At 37.6% G+C, this 20,862-nt stretch overlaps 1 protein-coding gene across 2 annotated transcripts in view; it reads right to left on the bottom strand.

The window, feature by feature from the left end:
• The window catches only part of Sipa1l1 (signal induced proliferation associated 1 like 1), a 251,478-nt gene extending 241,071 nt beyond the window's left edge, over positions 1-10,407 (bottom strand). Inside the window, exon 1 of one of the 2 annotated variants that reach the window (XM_048362391.1) lies at positions 10,206-10,407. The gene's annotated coding sequence lies outside the window, so the exon portion shown is untranslated. Of the gene's footprint in view, positions 1-4,106; positions 4,747-10,205 lie in introns of those variants that run through there. The other variant, XM_048362392.1, reaches the window with a different exon arrangement.
• Between the last annotated feature and the right edge of the window lie 10,455 nt (positions 10,408-20,862).

The following is a 20,862-nucleotide window of genomic DNA, read 5'->3' as shown; positions in this document are numbered from 1 at the left end:
TATCTACTCAGGAGACTGAGATGTGAAGATTGTGGCCCAAGTCAGCCTAGAAACTCTTATCTTCAATTAACCACCAAAAAATAAATAAACAGAATTGGAGCTGTAATTCAAAGTTGAAGAGTACTAACCTTGAGCAAAACAAGCTCAGGGCAGCACTCTGTTTGAGTTCACATCCCAGGCCCAGGAAAGAAAGAAATGCCCCAAAACAGTAGACAGAAGGTTGAACAAAAATAAGTCTCAAAAACAAAAGGGCGGGGAATGAATTGGGGGGGGGGAGGAGCTAGTCCTGGAATTCAGGGCCCTAATGCTGTCCCAGAGCTTTTCTGCTCAAGTATAGTGCTCTACCACTAGAGTCACTGCTCCACTTATAGTTTTTTAGTGGTTAATTGGAGGTAAGACTTTCGTGGACTTTCTTGCTCAGGCTGGCTTCAAACTGCAATCCTCAGATCTCAACCTCCTGAGAAGATAAAGATATGAGCCACAGGTCCCTAAGTGTCACTAGATGTTTAATAGGAATCTCTACTGGATTTGAACAGCTTTTCTCCTATGTCCTAAGAAGACATACTTCATTAGAATAGTGAAAAGAAGCAGGGTGCATTGGTAGACAGGAGGGATCAGATCACAAGCTCATAGGCTAAACAGCTAGTGAAGAAATGGGAGGGGGGAGACTTGAACTCAGGGCCTGGACACTGTCCTTGAGCTTCTTTTGCTCAAAGCTAGCATTATACCACTTGAGCCACCATACCACTTCTAGCTTTTTCTGAGTAGTTTATTGGAGATAAGAGTCTCATGGACTTTCCTGTCCGGGCTGGCTTGAAACTGCTATCCTCAGATCTCAACCTCCTAAATAGCTAAGATCACAGGTGTGGGCTACCAGCACCTGACCAGGCTTCTTCTTCTCAAATGACCTCTGAATCTTCTGGTCATTCTGCTGTCTCACTGGCCAATACAAGGCCCTTGTTATTACCTATCTGCTTTCCTGCCAATTGCTACCACTAGCATCTAGAAATAAATATACTATCTAGGCATTTTTTTCCTATTCTTTTCATAGCTATTATGGGGGTGGCATAAACAGCGAGAATGTCTTTACTTTCATCTATCATACCAGCAATCTTTTACTCTAAGGTAAATATGAGCAGTGGTAAACATTATTATTTAAGTAAAAAAGCAGTGGGATTTTTTAAAATTTTTTTCCAATTATTCCTCCATTAAAAGCAGAAGGTTGGGAGGCTGGGAATATGGCTTAGTGGCAGAGTGTTTGCCTAGCATGCACGATGCCCTGGGTTCGATTCCTCAGTACCACATAAACAGAAAAAGCTGGAAATGGCACTGTAGCTCAAGTGCGAGAGTGCTAGAGTCAAAAAAACCTCAGGAACCAGTGCCCAGGCCCTGAGTTCAAGCCCCAGGACTGGCAAAAAAACAAAAAAAGTAGAAGGTTGGAATGCAAATGACTAAAGGAAATAGGAACACTTACATACTTGTAAAACTATATAAGTTAACCTATAAGTACAATATTATCTATATAAAAAAGAGTAAATCTAAAACAAAAATATAGTAACATGGGGGGAATAACTTGGAATCTTTTCATGTATAAAGCACATAATTAAAGTCAGACCACTGTCAGTAAACTTTGTCTCTGACTGAATATTCAGAAAGAATATATCAATTAAAGACATTCTAAAGGGTACATTTACTCAATTCAATATTTACATTCTAAAAAATGCTGCTCAAAATCAAAACCAAGGGCTGGGGTTATAGCCTAGTGGCAAGAGTGCCTGCCTCGGATACACGAGGCCCTAGGTTCGATTCCCCAGCACCACATATACAGAAAACGGCCAGAAGCGGCGCTGCGGCTCAAGTGGCGGAGTGCTAGCCTTGAGCGGGAAGAAGCCAGGGACAGTGCTCAGGCCCTGAGTCCAAGGCCCAGGACTGGCCAAAAAAAAAAAAAAAAATCAAAACCAAGTACAGTATCTGTAATCTCAGTTAAACTTAGGAGGCTGAGATCAGGAGGACTATGGTTCCAGGCCAACAGAGCAAAAAGTTAACAAGACCCCAACACAACCAATAAAACCTGGGCATCATGGTACATCATGGGCATCATTTTGTCCCAGCCACATGGGAAGAACAAATAGGATGATGCCAATCCAGGACAATATCCAAAAAATGAGACTCTATTTTTAAAAAAACAGACCTAAAACCAAAAAGACTGATCAATAACCACCCCCAAGAGAAAAATACAAACTGCAATAGTAGAACAAGATATATATAAAGGCTAGGAACTAGCAGTGTGGCTCAAGTGGTAGAGTGCCAGCCATAAACGAAAAAGCTAAGCAAGGGTATGAAGCCCTGAGTTCAAGCCCCAGTATCAGCACACATGCACTCATAAGCATGCACACACAAAATGACATGTATAAAAGTACATGTAAAAAAATACATGGCTTTGTAGATTCCATTTGGTCTTGGAAGAAGGACTTTTTTTTTTTCTTTTGGAAGAAGAGCACTGTTTTAATTACACCTTAAATAGACAGTAAGAACACATGTGGTTAGCCAAGAAGGAGCCAGACCACTGTACATTACCCAGTCTTGGCCTTCCTCCTCTACTGTCTGAGGAGCCCTGAGTGAAAGTACACAAGAAGAGAATCTCCCCCATACACACATCATTAGGTGTTGGCACTATTAACACAAATGATTTACCTGCCCAGGCATTCATGTTACTAAACTTAAGAAGCTCGGTTGAAAAGACAAAGCACAGCTTCCACAAGGCTTGGCTTTGCAGAACAACCTAGAACTTAAGGTTTCTGCCAAATGTCTTTGTCATCCAAGTTTGTTAACCAGGAGTTGTCCACTTAAGTATCTTTAAAATACTAGAAGACCATGAGGAATAATCTAAAGAAGCACTTTCTCTGATATACAGGTGCTCAGGATAAAGGAAAAAGGTGAGTCTTTTTTTTTTTTTTTGGCCAGTCCTGGGCCTTGGACTCAGGGCCTGAGCACTGTCCCTGGCTTCTTCCTGCTCAAGGATAACACTCTGCCACTTGAGCCACAGCGCCGCTTCTGGCCGTTTTCTGTATATGTGGTGCTGGGGAATCAAACCTAGGGCCTCGTGTATCCGAGGCAGGCACTCTTGCCACTAGGCTATATCCCCAGCCCAAAGGTGAGTCTTAACTGGGCACTCATGTCTCTGCAATCTAGCTACTCAGTAGGCTGACATCTCCAGCCCAGGCAGGAAAGTCCATGAGACTCTTATTTCCAATTAACCACTAGACAAAAGACAGAAATAGAGCTGTGGCTCAAGTGGTAGAGTGCTAGTCTTCAGCAGAAAAAGCCAAGTGAAAGTGCAAGGCCTTGAGTTCATGCCCCAGTACCTGCACCAAACAAAAAAGAAGGGGAGGAAGAGAATGAATCTTGAAGAAGAGACTAAGGTGAAAAAATCAAAGGATGCTGCTCACCCACATGTATAATCATCCTTTGGTATATATGGAAGAATTCCACACAGATTGAAAAGAGAAAAAAAAAACTCCACAAAAGCTAAAGTCACTTACATAACACAGTGTTTGCATGTAAACTATACATATCTTCTACTGTAACTTCAAATAATCTGTAATTTACTCCCCATACCAAATTTAATGTAAATGCTATGTAAATAGCTACTATACAGTATTACTTAGGAAATATAATAAAAAGTCTGTTCATACTTAGTACAATGCAATTTTTTTAACAGATATTTTCAACCCACCATGGAACTGCAAATACTTTCCTCTTGGTAGCACAGAGGCAGCTCTCATCAGGGAGCATTGGTATGTGTTCATTAAGCAATTCATGATGTTCCAAAGATGGTACATTCTCAAAGACAGTTTTTAAGCTGTGTTGCTAACATTTTTACATGAGTTTTCAAATGGCTAAAAATTACAAAAATAAAAAATCTTTATTGGCTCCACCTCTTAAAGAAGAATGCTAGGAATGGGCAAATATAATGCATCCCAGAAAGTGTCCTAATGTACTTTGAAAACATTTTCACGAAAAAAAAAATAATTCTCCAATTTCTCTTACTGAAATTTAAGGAGGTCAGAAATAGAAAGTCACTTTAAAAGCAGTGCTCCAATTACCCAGCAGGCATCAAAAGGAAGCCATGAGTTCTGTACAAAGGTTAGTAGAGGTGAGATGCTCAGACAGGCTTGACCATCTTTCATAGGATACAGTTATTGCAGAAGAGCTGATTCCTTAGGCAATTTTCTTCTAACAAAGCAGTAGATAAGAAAAATCCCAAGGTCTTTGATTCAGTACCTGGCTGAGTTCAAGGTTAAGTACAAAATAATAAAACTAAAGAAACCTGAGCAACCCAGGCCACTTGTTTCATCTGGATTTAAAAGTTAAACATACTTACAGCATTTTAGGGGGCTATAGAAAAAAGAAGGTATCTTTCTATCTTAGTTAATCTGTTATCTTTCTCAGTAAGAGAACACTTTTTCAAATGTTTGAAATGTGTCCACTAAAATAGTATAAACCTAGACAATAGTTTCTAGTTAGTACAGTTATATAGGATTATATATAGTTAATAATTTCTACTTAAAAGTAACCAAGTACACCTGGCTCCAAGATCAATGGCAATACACATTCCAGGAAGTGCCACAGAAGAGAGCCTCCTCTCATTAATCAGAATGAGCACCCATCTCATTTTTCAGAGTAAGCTTGCCATTCCAACTAAATACCAGTACATCAAAGTCAGCAAGACACTCACTTTGAAAATGGTATGAGGTATGAATTCACATCAAGTTTAAAACAAACATACTCTTGGAAACATAAGTATGCAACAGAAAACGTTCTTATTAAGTAGCCAGGAACATATCTGAGCTATTTATCTGTAAAGATGGCAATTCTGAATCTAGAAATCAAAGACTAAAACTATATAAGCATTTCATATCTTTTTCACTGTGTCTGTCAACAGAAAAACAGCAAAAGGGGAAAAGCTAGCAGGAGAAAAATATATAGGATTCACATCTTATGAATCAATATTCTACTACTCTATGTAATCAATATTCTGCTACTCTAAGCAGCAGGTCTTCGAAGAATGAGAGTCTGACTGATATTTCCTTCCCCCAACACAACTTGGTGACAAATGCACTAAATCACCTTATTCTATCTCAAAATGTGAAGTAAATCTTGCTTTGAATCCAACTTGAGGTAATCTCTCAAAACCTGAATTAAAGTGACTGCAAACTTTCGTCTAATGATTAGCAAATGCTGGGAAACATGCAACTGTAGCTCACTTACTGTGAGTAAGTAAACAGTAAAAAGAAGATCACCACAAATGGAATCCTAACCTAAAACCCTATGTAATTTGTATGTGCAGTTCAACACAATTAAAATTCAATCTAAACAATGCCTTAAAACTGACTATTCAGGGCTGGGGATATAGCCTAGTGGCAAGAGTGCCTGCCTCAGATACACGAGGCCCTAGGTTCGATTCCCCAGCACCACATATACAGAAAAAACGGCCAGAAGCGGCGCTGTGGCTCAAGTGGCAGAGTGCTAGCCTTGAGCGGGAAGAAGCCAGGGACAGTGCTCAGGCCCTGAGTCCAAGGCCCAGGACTGGCCAAAAAAAAAACTGACTATTCAATCTCTATGGAGACTGCCTTTTCAAGACTACCCCAATAATATGTTTAGGAATATTGGGACAATCTCAGGAATTTATAAGAAACTACCCGAGGATGTGATGCTGATGCAGTAGTCAGTCCATCACCCACCTAGAGGATCTGCCTTTCTAACTCAGAGGTTCTCAACAGGGGCAAGTCTATATCCCAGGGAACATCTTAGAATGTCTAGAGACATTTCTGAATCTCGCAAAGAATGGGATTGGCATCTAACCAGTAGAAGCCAGGGAGGCAGCTAAGCATGCTATAATATACAAAGCAATCCCTTCACCTCTTATCAACACAGGAGTTTTCAGCCCAACATAAACTAAATCCTAAGGTAAAGAAACCCTCTCCTAAAACAGCCAGACTGGCTATAGAGACCTTCTATAGTCCTCCCACTATTAATTTTCAGATAGATAAGCTTCAAGCACAGTCACAGAGAATTTTCTATGGATGCTGTTTCTCATACAAAGAAAATACATGCATGCTCAACAACCATTTGCAGTAACTATATCAATCTCCGAAAATATTTACATAAACCAGAGTATGTATGTGCTTAGAGCTTCCCAAGATTTTATTTTATTTTATTGTATTTTTTGCAGAGGTCAAACACTACTTCAAAGACTCTTCAAATGTGTCAAACCTAGTGCCCAATCATATAAAATGGACGCTGAAAAAAAGGAAGGAATAATCAAAAACAAACTTCAATCACAAATGTTCCCAATTCCTGGTGAGACAAAACAGGAAGCTTCTCTTTTCAGTCTCTCATCAAGACATTAATACCCTTATTCAGCCAAATAGAAAAACATTTCACTGAACTTTCTTTAACTTTACCTACTAACCAAGACCTATGCCTATTATGTATAGGACTATGATGTTATATGATACAGCAGAACAGAGCCACATAACACTCTGCAAGGGTCTTTCTTACACTGCCTGAGTCAAAAACCACCTCCTTTAGAAGCAAACTGTGAGGCAATGAACCTATTTAATAGGATATTTTCCGAGAGTCAGATATTTCAGATAATAAAACGTGGTTTCTACCTAATTGGCCTACAAAATACACCGCCAGAATGGAAAAAGATATCCATTACACTCAAAATATATACTTTGTTTTGTTCATCTTAATTAAGTTATAAGTAGCTAATCATATAGTAAGACATACCTGGCAGATTTGCACTAGTAAATCACTTAGGTACATGAATAAACATGCAAATATGAGTACATCTAGGTTTCATCAGAATTATTCTATTCCAACTGAACAATATTTCTAAACATAGCAAATGGACTTATTCAGATTAAAGACTGGTAGGTACTTCTGAATCTTCAGTGCTCTTCAGAAACTGCCCAAATCAAATTCAACCACAATAACTCCACCTAGCAAGTACACAGGAGAAGGTAGAAGATCAGGGACTGGCACTTGCATCAGAAAGCACCAAAATGTTTGATGGTCCAGACAGAACCTGTGGCATGGGCAAGATTCCAATAAGAAGCTCTTGCTTGCACTCTGGGACATGTGAACTACCAAATTCCTTAGGAACTTTGCTAAATGTTGTACATATCCTAACGGGGCTGCTAAGAAATCCAAGATTCAAGATGCCTGTGAAATCTGTGGAGAGACCTCCATACCTCCACTGCTGAAAGAAAACAACCGAGGAAGGTGGCCTCAGTCAAGAATCAGAAAAAGGATGGAAAAAAGGAGCCAGAAAAATAGTGGAAGCTGACTTCCTGATATCCACCAATGGCAGAGATAACAAAACAACTCTACAAAGGAAGGAAGGCCCAAAAATCACTAGGAAGATTCAGAAGCAGCAGTGCACAGTGTGAAATTTAACCCTTACCTCTATTTTTCTGGATTTAAATTGGCCCTTAAATCAAAACTCATGATAAAATTGCAAACCATAAACACTTTTTTTCCCTCTCTCAGCAGTAAAATATATTCTGTTCAAAAAAAAGCAAGGTTGTTCAATTTCCTGTCAAAAGCAATCCAGAGAAAGCCACCTACACTGCAAACGTAGCAAGAAAAAAAATGCTAAAGAAAAGCCTGTGCATGTGGGTGTAAACTAAATGCAATGTAACTACCACTCTGGGATTTTAAAAGCACTTTTACTTGATCATTCTGAGAAATATGAAAATTAGTATAACTGCTAAAGAGAAATTTGTCCTCTAACCTACCTAAAGAAAAGAACTATGATAGATTTTAGTTCTACCAGAGAAAGAACGCTATGGGGTGAGAAGATTCAATATCTTTAATCCACTATTTTCTACATCCAGGGAAAGGGCATATTTTCCAAGACAAGTTAACATGAAGTGTGCACATAAAGACCTCTGTCGGCTCTGACCATAAGCCTTTTCCCAAGGGCTAATCTATACAACCTAACAAATACCTGAACTAGCCCCAGTTCACTCCTAGTGTGTTTAACACTAAATCCTTTAGGGCTAACCACTAAGAATATGAACACTATGCCATTACGCATTCACAATACCATCATATCCACATTACACCTGTTAGTACTTTCTGAAAACTCCAAATTCTGAGACAGGCAATCAAACAGCTCAATACTCAAAAATAAATAAATAAAATAAACTCAAAGCCTACTGAATTATGCTCAGTGCTGAAGTAAATGTTGTGTGGTAGGAAGAGAAACAAATTGCTTAATGAGCTCACCAGCAAATTGAGAAAAGGCACGGAGTAAGCTACAAGTTATCATTACTGAAGTGTGACACTTTAACATGCCATATTTTAGTAAACCACACTTTCCATTCAACAAAGCATTTTTCACAGGGGCAAAACTTGGGTGACAGAAATAGTGAGCACAGAGAGAATGCAGTAATGAAATGAATTAACAAGCCAGATGAGACAGGAAGCCTCAATGCAAGATCAGCTGCAGTTGCCCATAAAGCAAACTTCTTAGAACTTATACATGATTTCTTTGCTAAGCTAACAATTCTGAGCTACTCAACTAACAGAAAGGGTTGTGTTCTGTTTTTTTTTTCCTTTTCTTACACAATAATCTCAGACTAACTTATAAGAAAGACAAACAGTAAAAATAACTCATTTCTTCTAACCCCTTGATCTAAGAAGCTAAAATAGCTTACCAGATGGTTTAATGAGTAATTCTTAAGAACAAGGGCATTCTACAAAACTACTATTTAAGCATGACCATAGAAATTCAGAAGTTAACGCTGATGTCAGAATTGTTACCTATTACAGTCATCTTTCACTAATTACCTCAATAATGTCTTCTTTTATAAAAATATCCAATACAATATCATACGTGTACTTAGTTGCCATGTTTCATTATTCCTAATTCAATCAGGAAGAATTCCCTACACTACCATTAACTGTATTTTTTTTTTTTTTTGGCCAGTCCTGGGCTTGAACTCAGGGTCTGAGTACTGTCCCTGGCTTCTGTTTGCTCAAGGCTAGCACTCTACCACTTGAGCCACACGCCACTTCTGGCCATTTTCTATATATGTAGTGCTGAGGAATCGAATCCATGGCTTCATGTACACAAAAGAAACATTCTACCACTAGGCCAATTAATTATTATTTGATGGTTCCCAAGAAGTGATTTTCTACTCCAGAAATGCTTACCATTTCACTAGGAAAATAGTACTTTGAAACCAAGATCTGGGTATTAACTGTGTCTGTCTACTACAATTGTTTTATTGCTGTTTTTAAGCTCTCAAAGTGAAGAGATGTAGATACATACATACATTACACTTATATATACACACACACACACTTATTTCTTCCTTTTTTCCTTTTTTTTTGTGAGCCATCTTGAATTCTAATCTAACACCAAAGGGATCAAAACTACTTTTCACATTCCTCTTCCTTGTAAAAGCAGTAAATCTGGTTCTCATTAACTTTAATGCATTTATTTATAGGGCTCATTTCCTACACTGTGTGTCACCTAGTATCATTCTTGTCTATAATACAATAAAGAAAAAAAGCCTATTTTCTCTAACTAAAAGACCTACCTGTTACGGTAGCATGCTAGCGAGGCAGAAAGAATAAAAATAAATTAAAAAAAAAAAAACTACTGTATTCCAGCCAGGTGGCAAAAAAAAAAAAAAAAAAACTGAAAGCCCACACTCACCACTCCCTCTTATTAGAAAAGACTAAGTGGACAGTCAGGAGTTCTACACACACTTTGATGTGATGAAGTTCCCTTATTTTAGACAACATATACTATGACAGCATTTTATAGAGCCTAAATAGGTAAAGCTTAAAATACATTATTCACAGATATGCATATTTTTTAAAGCAAGGGAAATTGAGCCTATAATTCATACAATGGTCATCTCCAAAGTGAGACAGGAGAATGCCATTGTAGAAGAACATACAATAGCTGCAGAGTAATTCCATGCTCTGGTTCTGTAGGATAATCTGAAAGTGCTAAGCACAAGTTCCTTGACAAGCAAAACTCACTAAACCACAAGAAGGCCATTAGGTGAGTCTCAATTTTACCTCTGAGATCGGAGGTTTTAAAGTTGTGCTATCCATGATCACACAAATAACAAGCAAGAGTTCAGGTATAAACACATGTCTGTCCAAATCCACACCTCTCTCAGCTGTGCCTTCTACTGTCCTCAATTCAGGGAAGAGAGAAGACAAACAAGAGAAAGATGGCCATGATTCCAGATCACCTGATGACTTCTGACATGAGAAGCCTTCCTCTGTGATTCTGAGCATTTCACAGTAGTTTTTAGAGTATGGTCAAGTCTAGATCCACAACTAGAAGGGGAAAAAGAAAATTCCTGAAAGCAGAGAAAAGAAGCAGAGGCACAAAAATGTGGACCACGTTTGATAATTCATCTGCAAAAAGAAATAAACATGCAATTCTTTATGGAAATGTTCTATCACACTTATAAGCTGCAAAGTCTCACCCCACTTAGTCATCAAATAAAATTTCCTTTCAGAACATGCTGATAAAATCCTATCACTAGCTGGTTGTTTTGTTTTAAAATCTGGAGAAGGGAAAGTATACCAGAAAACAAAATATGAAGTTACATAGTCTAAGTACTTTTAAACTACAAACCATTTAGTCCATAGTTTAAAATATGAAATTAGTAACAAAACGTGAGAAGTTATATGACAGAACACTAAGGCAGAATAATACTTCTCTACAGCAAAGGCTGAGCATCTTGGGAAATTTAAATATCATTCTGTCATTTAGATGTGGTTGAAAACCATTTTCTAAAAACTAAAAGGATGGTAAGCATAAAAATAAAACAAAAGACAAACAAAAAAGTGTTGTCTTCTTTAAAAAAAAAATTAGAAGTAGTTTAACTATTAAAACTTCTGACATGAGAAGCCTTCCTCTGTGATTCTGAGCATTTCACAGTAGTTTTTAGAGTATGGTCAAGTCTAGATCCACAACTAGAAGGGGAAAAAGAAAATTCCTGAAAGCAGAGAAAAGAAGCAGAGGCACAAAAATGTGGACCACGTTTGATAATTCATCTGCAAAAAGAAATAAACATGCAATTCTTTATGGAAATGTTCTATCACACTTATAAGCTGCAAAGTCTCACCCCACTTAGTCATCAAATAAAATTTCCTTTCAGAACATGCTGATAAAATCCTATCACTAGCTGGTTGTTTTGTTTTAAAATCTGGAGAAGGGAAAGTATACCAGAAAACAAAATATGAAGTTACATAGTCTAAGTACTTTTAAACTACAAACCATTTAGTCCATAGTTTAAAATATGAAATTAGTAACAAAACGTGAGAAGTTATATGACAGAACACTAAGGCAGAATAATACTTCTCTACAGCAAAGGCTGAGCATCTTGGGAAATTTAAATATCATTCTGTCATTTAGATGTGGTTGAAAACCATTTTCTAAAAACTAAAAGGATGGTAAGCATAAAAATAAAACAAAAGACAAACAAAAAAGTGTTGTCTTCTTTAAAAAAAAAATTAGAAGTAGTTTAACTATTAAAACTGGAAACATTTCAGTTGCAGTTCTGGTAAAATAAATAACACCAGAACTATTACAATAATTAACACTAACTCATATCACCTGGAAGTCTCCACCCCAACACTCATGATGTTGTAACCTCAGTTCATCCCTTCAAGGCTATCTTTAAAACAGATACGAGTTTCCCACTGTGTAGCATAAATGCAGTTAAAAAAAAAATAACAACAATTGGAAGCCTTGATTCCTCCTACACAAGAGGGGAAAAATATGACTAAGTTCCATTTTCCTTCTCCTGTCAACCTTTCCCTCCCAAAACAAGAAAATGTAAACCTAGAACACACTCCAACAAAAATGCTGCAGAACAAATATATAAAAGGACATGTAGAAGCTGGGAATATGGCCTAGTGGGGCAAGAGTGCTTGCCTCATATACATGAAGCCCTAGGTTCGATTCCTCAGCACCACATGTACAGAAAATGGCCAGAGTGGTGCTGTGGCTCAAGTGGCAGAGTGCTAGCCTTGAGCAAAAAGAAACCATAGTGCCCAGGCTGAGTCCAAGGCCCAGGACTGGCAAAAAAAAGACATGTACAAGATGGTATAAAAATAAGTAAAAACTCAAACAAATGTCATGTTGCAGCCTCAAGCTACCTAGAATATATCAAAGCTAAGAAATGTTTTGTAATAAGCAACCATTGATATAGATAAAATAGATACCTTTATGTACTTTATTATCTGTTAGTCAATTACTCATCATAGTGACAAAATACTTGAGAGAAGCAACTTACAAGGAAGAGGACATATTGCAGTTCAAGATTTCATTTTTCACTTCCAAGGCTGACCCTTTGGCTTAGGGACTAAAGTGAGGCAGAATATCACAGTGGCAAGTGCCTGGATGATCGTTTCCCTCCTGGCTGTACGAAGCAAGCCAAAAGGAGCAGGCTTCTGCTCCTTCTACTTTTGTTCTGTGCAGGACCCACCCTACTGGACCACACCATCCACATTTAAGGCAGGATTGTCCCCTTCAGTGTCAAATCTTGGGAAAGCTTCACAGACATACCCAAAAGTGCATTTTCTAATCTCACAGGTGTCTCTTAACCCAACCAAGTTGATTATCAAGACTAACCAACACAGTGATAGCTCTCCTTGGAGGTAGAAATTTTATCTTTTTGTTCATTCCTAATTGCCTAGAGCTTAAAATTTCTCATCAGTAAAACTGTTAAAGAAATAATTATTACAATCCCAAAGATCAAAATATTTCTACTCAGTTTGAAAAAACAGGTAGGATAGCACTGCACAAAAAGCAAGGAGTAAGGAGCTAAAAAATCTAAACTCAAATTTCCAGAGTCACCATGTAATGGTGGCCAAGAAATTCTCAGTCTTCAGTAAAATGAAGAACATCTCTCTCCTACTACTTAAACAGAAGCTTTTACAATGCTAAATATACTTTAAAAGCTTCCACAAACAAATTGCAAATAGTCATGAGCTAGTTATTCAACCAGAACATACTAAACTAGGATGAAATTACAAAACATATTTTATTAAATTTTATTGGCAAGGTGATGTACAGAGGGGGTACAGTTTCATAATAAGGTAGTGAGTACATTTCTTGTCATATTTGTTACACCCTCCCTCATTTTTCTTTCCCTTCCCTAGTTCAAATAAGCATATACACAATATCCAGTGTACCAAAATCATATACAGTAACCAACCACATGAGGTACACCAAAGGAAACATTTTTCTCTTCAATAAACTTGGAAAGAATCATTTTCACCCTTCAAATCCCTTTGAATATACTCAAATTTTTTATATTTAAATGGCAAGTTGGTTTTACCTCTTGTTCATCTTTGTTATGGTTTTTAAGCAAGTCACTCAAAGGCAAATTTAGGAAATTTTAAAGACTATTATCTGGGGCTGGGGATATAGCCTAGTGGCAAGAGTGCCTGCCTCGGATATACGAGGCCCTAGGTTCGATTCCCCAGCACCACATATACAGAAAACGGCCAGAAGCGGCGCTGTGGCTCAAGTGGCAGAGTGCTAGCCTTGAGCGGGAAGAAGCCAGGGACAGTGCTCAGGCCCTGAGTCCAAGGCCCAGGACTGGCCAAAAAAAAAAAAGAAAAAGACTATTATCACATTCCTGAGTGCCAGTATCCAAATCAAGATTTTTCTTTTAGCTTTTTGGCAAAAATTATTAATTTACTAATTTTGTGTCTTTATTGATCTCAACTGAAACTAAAGCACAGTGCCTTCACGTTGGGAATGGAAGGAGGAGGCAGGAGAGGGGTAGGAAGATAAAGAGAGTGAGACAAAGCGTTGTAGGGCAAATAAGCATTACTCTAAAGGAGCAGCTTGAGTAAACCAGTGGCCACTAGAGGAAATATAATGATCAGCTTGCATCGTGAAAAGAGGACCAACAAGGACAAACCCAGGGCCCTTATGCCAGCAAGCACACTGCCTCATGAGAACATAAAAGTCTAAACTGACAAAAGCATTACAATACACATTTATTGAGAAGTGGAAGGTGTAAAACCAATAGGATTAACCTATCTTTCTTAAGACCTTTTCAACTTAAATATGCATGTGTGTAAGTAATAAAATACACATGTGTAAATTAAATAGGTGCTTCTAAAAATTACATTTAAAAAAACACAGAAAATCAAGGGGAAAAGAAACTATACGGGAAGTCTACAACTGCTAGGAAAAAGACCGTGAGCGGGGCAGATATAGATGACCTACCAAGTATCCACAAGAACAATTAATAGAGCACATATTCCCAGATAATAATTGCATCCATAGCTTTTCATTACACATGTGAAGGTCATGAAAAAAAATCCTTTTCACATATTATTTCAAAAGTGGGGATGGGGGAAGCAGCTATTATCAAACTATTTATACAGCTCCCATTAGCCACAAGTACTTTGGATAGTAATTGCAAATAAAATCTGGGGCAGTTAGAAGCTTCCACCTTGATATAAATAGGCTAATGTCCAAATTTATCTTCTATTTAAGTAATTAAATTATAATGATAGTGACTAATTTTGAGTGTCTATACTACGTCAGGCACATTGTTGTTCTGTATATCACAATAGTAATATAACAATCCAAAGCACAGGGTATAAGAAACAGAACAGTGTATAGACAAAGATTTAAACCCAAGCTTAACCTTTTTCAATATCACTGTCTTTCCTAATATAATATTTACTGTAAAGCCTCTCCATAATATCAGTTGACACTCAATGTATTCCTGGCACTGTGTAAATGAATGACCCCTGAATTCCTGTGATGCTCTCAAAGATGATGCTCAGCCACATTTTTACTTAGAGAAATAGACTCATTCACTTGTATTCTTACTAACTGCACACAGCTAACTTCCTCACAAGACAAGAAGGAATGTGCACCCACGTCTGTTGCAAAACCTAAGTTTCTTTTTTTTTTTTTTTGCCAGTCCTGGGCTTTGGACTCAGGGCCTGAGCACTATCCCTGGCTTCTTCCCGCTCAAGGCTAGCACTCTGCCACGTGAGCCACAGCGCCGCTTCTGGCCATTTTCTGTATATGTGGTGCTGGGGAATCGAACCTAGGGCCTCGTGTATCCGAGGCAGGCACTCTTGCCACTAGGCTATATCCCCAGCCCCAAAACCTAAGTTTCTACCTCTGCACAGGGGAGCCTCCACTGCGTGCAACTTGGAATGGTTATAATTCAATCACTGTATATAAATTACTAGTTTGCTATTCATAATGCTACATGAAAAGAACATTTTACCAATAGCAAACTATGTTAAAATATGTACTTTATGAACATTTTCAGAAATAAAATGTTATCTATACAGTGAACAGTATATAGCATTTATGAATGACAGTATTACTGATACATTTTTAATTTGTAATTTTCTACATTTTAACTATGACATATAACTTGTTCAAGGGTTAATTTTTCCTTACCATTCACTTAGATTTTTTTATTACGATTTATACATTATTGGCTGTAATTGTTATAATTTTTACTGGAAATATTAGGGGACAAATGAACACATTGAGAAAGTAATTTGTAGCAAAGTGTTAAAAAGCACACACACAAAAAAAGCTGTCTTAATACAAATATTTTCCTCTTTATTTTCCGGGTAGTTTATCAAAACAAAAATTTTGTTGTAAAAGATAATACAGTTTAATGTAACTTCAGATTTGGACAATGAAAAATCTGCCATATAATTAAGACATAGAGATATTAGGTAATATCAAGGAAAATAGCCTTTTTCTTTTTATATTTTCTTTAACAAGATGGGGAGAGGGATGTGGGGGGAGAGGGGAAAAAGGATAGAGGGAAGGGAGGGAGGAAAAGAAGAAAAGAGGGAAAGAAAGAGGGAAAAATAGAAGGAAGGAGGGAAGGGGGAGGGATTAATTCAAAAATCCAGACACAGAGCAAATACTTATTTAAAAAATTACCAGAACCAACAAAATTCAAACAAAATCAACAGCAAACACTTTTGGAAACTAAGGTACAAAATATTCACACACAAAAAAGCCAGATTTAATTATTATTCTGGCATTTGGGCAAATTAATAGCTATCTGAACAACTACTGACTAACTCTGAAATGTTGCAGATACCAAACAGCTAGTCAGAATGTAAACGCCCACATTCAGTCAAACAGACCTTTAGAAATACATATTCCTCTCATCTAGTTCAAGACCTTACTACATCATAGTCACTAAGTCTCTTCACTAATATACTTCCTTTGAGGTAGAAGATGCACAAGGTTTCCACAAGGAATCCACCACTATACTACTCACAGGGTGACCTCACTGGAAGATACATGGAATCATCAACCAGTAGGCACTTTAGTATGGGTTCAGAAAGAAGAAAATGATAGGTTCAACTTCGGGGGGAAGAGGGTAGAATTCATTTTGATAACTATTATTTCATATAATCAGAGAACTTTTTCCTAAATGGAAAATGTTTCCTAAAGGAAACAGAATAAAAAATGTTAAGAGTCAATGAAACTGGATGATATTACATTATTCCCTATCCTCCCCAATCTGTTTGAAGTATTTACAAATTAAAAACAGTAGAATGTTTATGGTACTCATTCCTCTATTATACTGACTGAAACACACACACACACACACACACACACACACACACACACATACCAACATCCTTCCAACAATCTGCAAACTCAGATTGGCCAAGAAAGCCACCACTGACAAATTCAGAAAAATTGCCACAGTAAGGAACTAAAAAAATTAAAACTGTTCATACAATAATGCCAAAACAGTCAGAATTCACCTGAAATATTCTCCAGATATGCACTGAATCACTGCTAACATGAAAATAAAGTATGTTTAGGTCTTGAAATGACATACTACCAGAAAGCATAATCAAGGAAAGCAGACTCTCCAGACACCTACAAAATGTACCACCAAGTCTTCATGCCAAAAAGGTCCCTTCGGGTACTTAAGGTGACAAGAAGACATAGTAAGACAAGCTTAGAGTCTGATAAAGTAAACTGACTTTCTAAAAGTGAGATCCTAAGGCTCTTCACAACACAACAACCCATGTTCCTATATTGCTTCTAGTTACATAAACAAAGGACACAATATAGAAATTGATGGCTCCTTAAACAGGAAACATATGGAGTGGATAATGCAACCATACAATCAACTGCCTCTTTAGTTCCCTTCACTGGAACTTAAGATACATGTAGTTAATGACAAAACAAAAACTACAAAAACAGGAATTCATAGTTGGAAGCAGGACATGAATATGCATCAAGAAACACTTATTAGGCCCAGCCCCAGTAGCTCATGCCTATAATTCTAGCTACTCAGGAAGCTGAGATCTGAGGATCACAATTCAAAGCCAGCCCAGACAGGAAAGTGCGTGAGACACTTGTCTCCAATTAACCACCAGAAACCAGAAGTAGAGCGGTGTCTCAAAAGGGTAGAGCACTAGCCTTGAGCAGAAAAGCCCAGGGACAGCACCCAGGCCCTGAATTTAAGCTCCATGACAGACAAGAAAAGAAAAATTTATCAGCACCCAGAAATGATCAGACCTAAATACAAAAAACCTTCAATGTTTCCTTGTTCCTTGTGAGTGCTGTTTGCCACAGCCTCAGTTAAAACTCAGATCTATCTTCACCCAAACCAGCAAATGTTAGATCACAATTGACATTTTCCAAAAAAAAATGTTTTTTTCTAGTGCTTGAGCTCAATGGTATTGTATTATCTCAGCTTTCTTGCTCATTTTTCTGGCACTCTACCACTTAAGGCAAACCTATAATCCCAGCTTTTTGTTGGTTAATTAGAAACAGACTCTTTTGCACAGACTAGCTTTTGTATTGTCTACCAACACCCAGCAAATCAGACATTTCTTTTTCAGTTTGTTTGCCAGGCCGTCCTGGAGCTTGAACTCGGGGCCTGGGTGCTGTTTCTGAGCTTCTTTTGCTCAAGGCTAGCAACTCTACCACATAAACCATAGCTCCACTTCTGGCTTTCTGCTTGGGCTGGCTTTGAACCACAAATCCTCAGATCTCAGCCTCCTGAGTAGCTAGGATTACCCACCTTTTTCTTCTTTCTCAGAGACTTTTTTTCTTTTTTACTGCCAGTCCTGGCGCTTGGACTCAGGGCCTGAGCACTGTCCCTGGCTTCTTTTTGCTCAAGGCTACCACTCTGCCACTTGAGCCACAGCGCCTCCTCTGGCCTTTTCTATATATATGGAAATATGGCCTAGTGGTAAAGTGCTGGCCTTGTATACATGAAGCCCAGGGTTCGATTCCTCAGCACCACATAAACAGAAAAAGACGGAAGTGGCTCTGTGCTCAAGTGGTAGAGTGCTAGCCTTAAACAAAAAGAAGCCAGGAACAATGCTCAGGCCCTGAGTCCATGCCCCAGGACTGGCAAAAAACAAAACAAAGACTTACATATATATTTCTTACTGAACAACTTTCCTGTTGCCTGTTCAAACTGGTACATTATCCCAAAATGAGTAATAGTAACAAAATATTTTACAGTATCTAATAACTGATTTAGGGAAAGGTTAAAATTATATTTTCCTTTCATCTTTTTCTCAACACAAAAAATGACATTTAATGCAAACTAGATCTGTCTCTCACAAACTCATACATATAAAACATCTTATAAAGTATGTGCTCTACTCTAATATCTCAATTCACACACCTAGCTCTGCAGAGTGATTTGTCTTGGCTTCTAACCAAGAGGATGTTGAAATGAAGTGTTTTCCTAGTATACTGATGCTCTAAGTATTAACTTTAATTCATCTTTAGCATTTTAGTCATAGCAAACTGAATCACACCCAAAGAATCTTACTTAAGTGTTTATTTAAATGTTAAGCACAATAAAAGCCAACCATTTTAATGGCTCAAGATACAGAACTGTAAAACCCAAAAATTTAATCACTCAAGGGATAATTATGCAGGGTGAGTACATTTGCTCTACATAAGAGACAAGTCACTATTTCACATTCTAGAAAGCAATCTCTGTACAAGGATAATGGTTATACAGAAGCACATGGGTACATGCCTTTTCAAAAAGTCTTTTTACTCATCAAACTTGTATATATACTTTCTCTAATTCCAAAGGTCTAAGGACCTAAAGAAACTATGTAAATGCTGCTTTCCTGCCTTTGACTACTAAAGACAAACTTTAAGACTTAACCACTCACTACTTTTAAATAGCTCTGTATTAGTAATATTTATTCAGTGTACCTTTTATTTTTTTTAATTTTTATTGTCAAACTGATGTACAGAGAGATTACAGTTTCATACGTTAGGCATTGGATACATTTCTTGTACTGTTTGTTACCTCCTCCCTCATCCCCCCCCTTCCCCTTCCCCGCCCCATGAGTTGTTCAGTTCATTTACACCAAACAGTTTTGCAAGTATTGCTTTTGTAGTCGTTTGTCTTTTTTACCCTGTGTCTCTCGATTTGGGTATTCCCTTTCAGTTTCCTGATTCTAATACCAGTATACACCGTTTCCAATGTACTCAGATAGGATACAGAGATAGTGCAGGTACACCACAGGAAGGGGATACAAGAAGATCATCAATAATAGAAGCTACGGTTACACAGTCAGTGTACCTTTTAATATCTATTCTTACCAAACAGTCAACTACTGTCTAAGCCAAGCACAGCTTACAGAAACCAGGGAGCAGATATGCAGTAGTGAGAAGAAACTACTAAGACTCAAAAGGTTTTTGTATCCTGCTAAAACCACTATGTGTCCCACCTACCTTCAACCTTAGCTATGGACCCTATAAACACAAAACAGCACACAATGACAAGTCAACCAATGTCATGGGGGTAAGCATCAACAAGATATGTTTGAAAACAATTTTAAGCTAAAAAGCCTTATGCCGTCACAGTTACAGCTAGAAACTGCCCAAACAAGTAAAACAGCTTTCCTTTGTGTCCATTCATCTTTCAAGTTTTACCATTTCCTCCTTTTTCTTTCATCTCTTTTTTCTTCCTTCCTCTCTAACAGATCATTACTATGCTTCTGCCATAGGCCAGATACAGTAATGGAACTTCACCATTGATGGTAGCCACTGGTAATGGCACTAGTCCAAATTGAGATGCAGTGCAATTTTAAAACACACACTAGACTTTGAAGACTTCTTGTGAACCAAGAACATGAAAAACCTATATACTGTTTATATAGGTTACATGTTGAGATAATATTATTGACAAAAAGTCTTAAACTATTGAAATTAATTTTACTTCTTTTTTTTCACTTTTTCTTAATTTATCAACTAGAAAAAAATTAAATAGTTTCACATACTATTTCTCCTGGATAGGCTATTCTAGACTGTGGGGGCTTAATAGGGGAAAAGACAAGTGCTGCACCTAATGGAACTTGAGTTGTCAACATCTTACAGCACTAAAACCTTTAGGAGTCAATGACAAAGAAAATCTGAAAATTAGCCATTATGATTGGGGATACTGAGATGGGGGGGGGGGGGCATACCCATGGTTAACTTCCTTTTAGTCCTTCTATAAGACCCAGAATAAGCAGGATAGGTTAAAATTGCGAGCGGTGGCCATGGCCCTGGGGAAGACTATTTCTTCCATGCCAGGTACTTCTAAGAACAGGCTCAATTTTTATCTGAACTTATGAGAAAGAAAAACTTTTCATTTGAAGCACTGATAGTTTTAAGGTATCATTTTATTAGTATCATTGGTTTAAGTCTCAAAGACACTTTCAAAGACTTCTAATGTAGGAAGATGTTCCTTAACAAAAACCCTCTCCTATATCATGAAAGCCCTTCATCAATTTCTTTACAAGTCTGAT

This window comes from Perognathus longimembris, chromosome 14, assembly GCF_023159225.1.
Source record: "Perognathus longimembris pacificus isolate PPM17 chromosome 14, ASM2315922v1, whole genome shotgun sequence".
Lineage (NCBI taxonomy): Eukaryota > Metazoa > Chordata > Mammalia > Rodentia > Heteromyidae > Perognathus > Perognathus longimembris.
The sequence above is the reverse complement of the archived record's forward strand: the minus strand, read 5'-3'. Positions and strand labels throughout refer to the sequence as shown.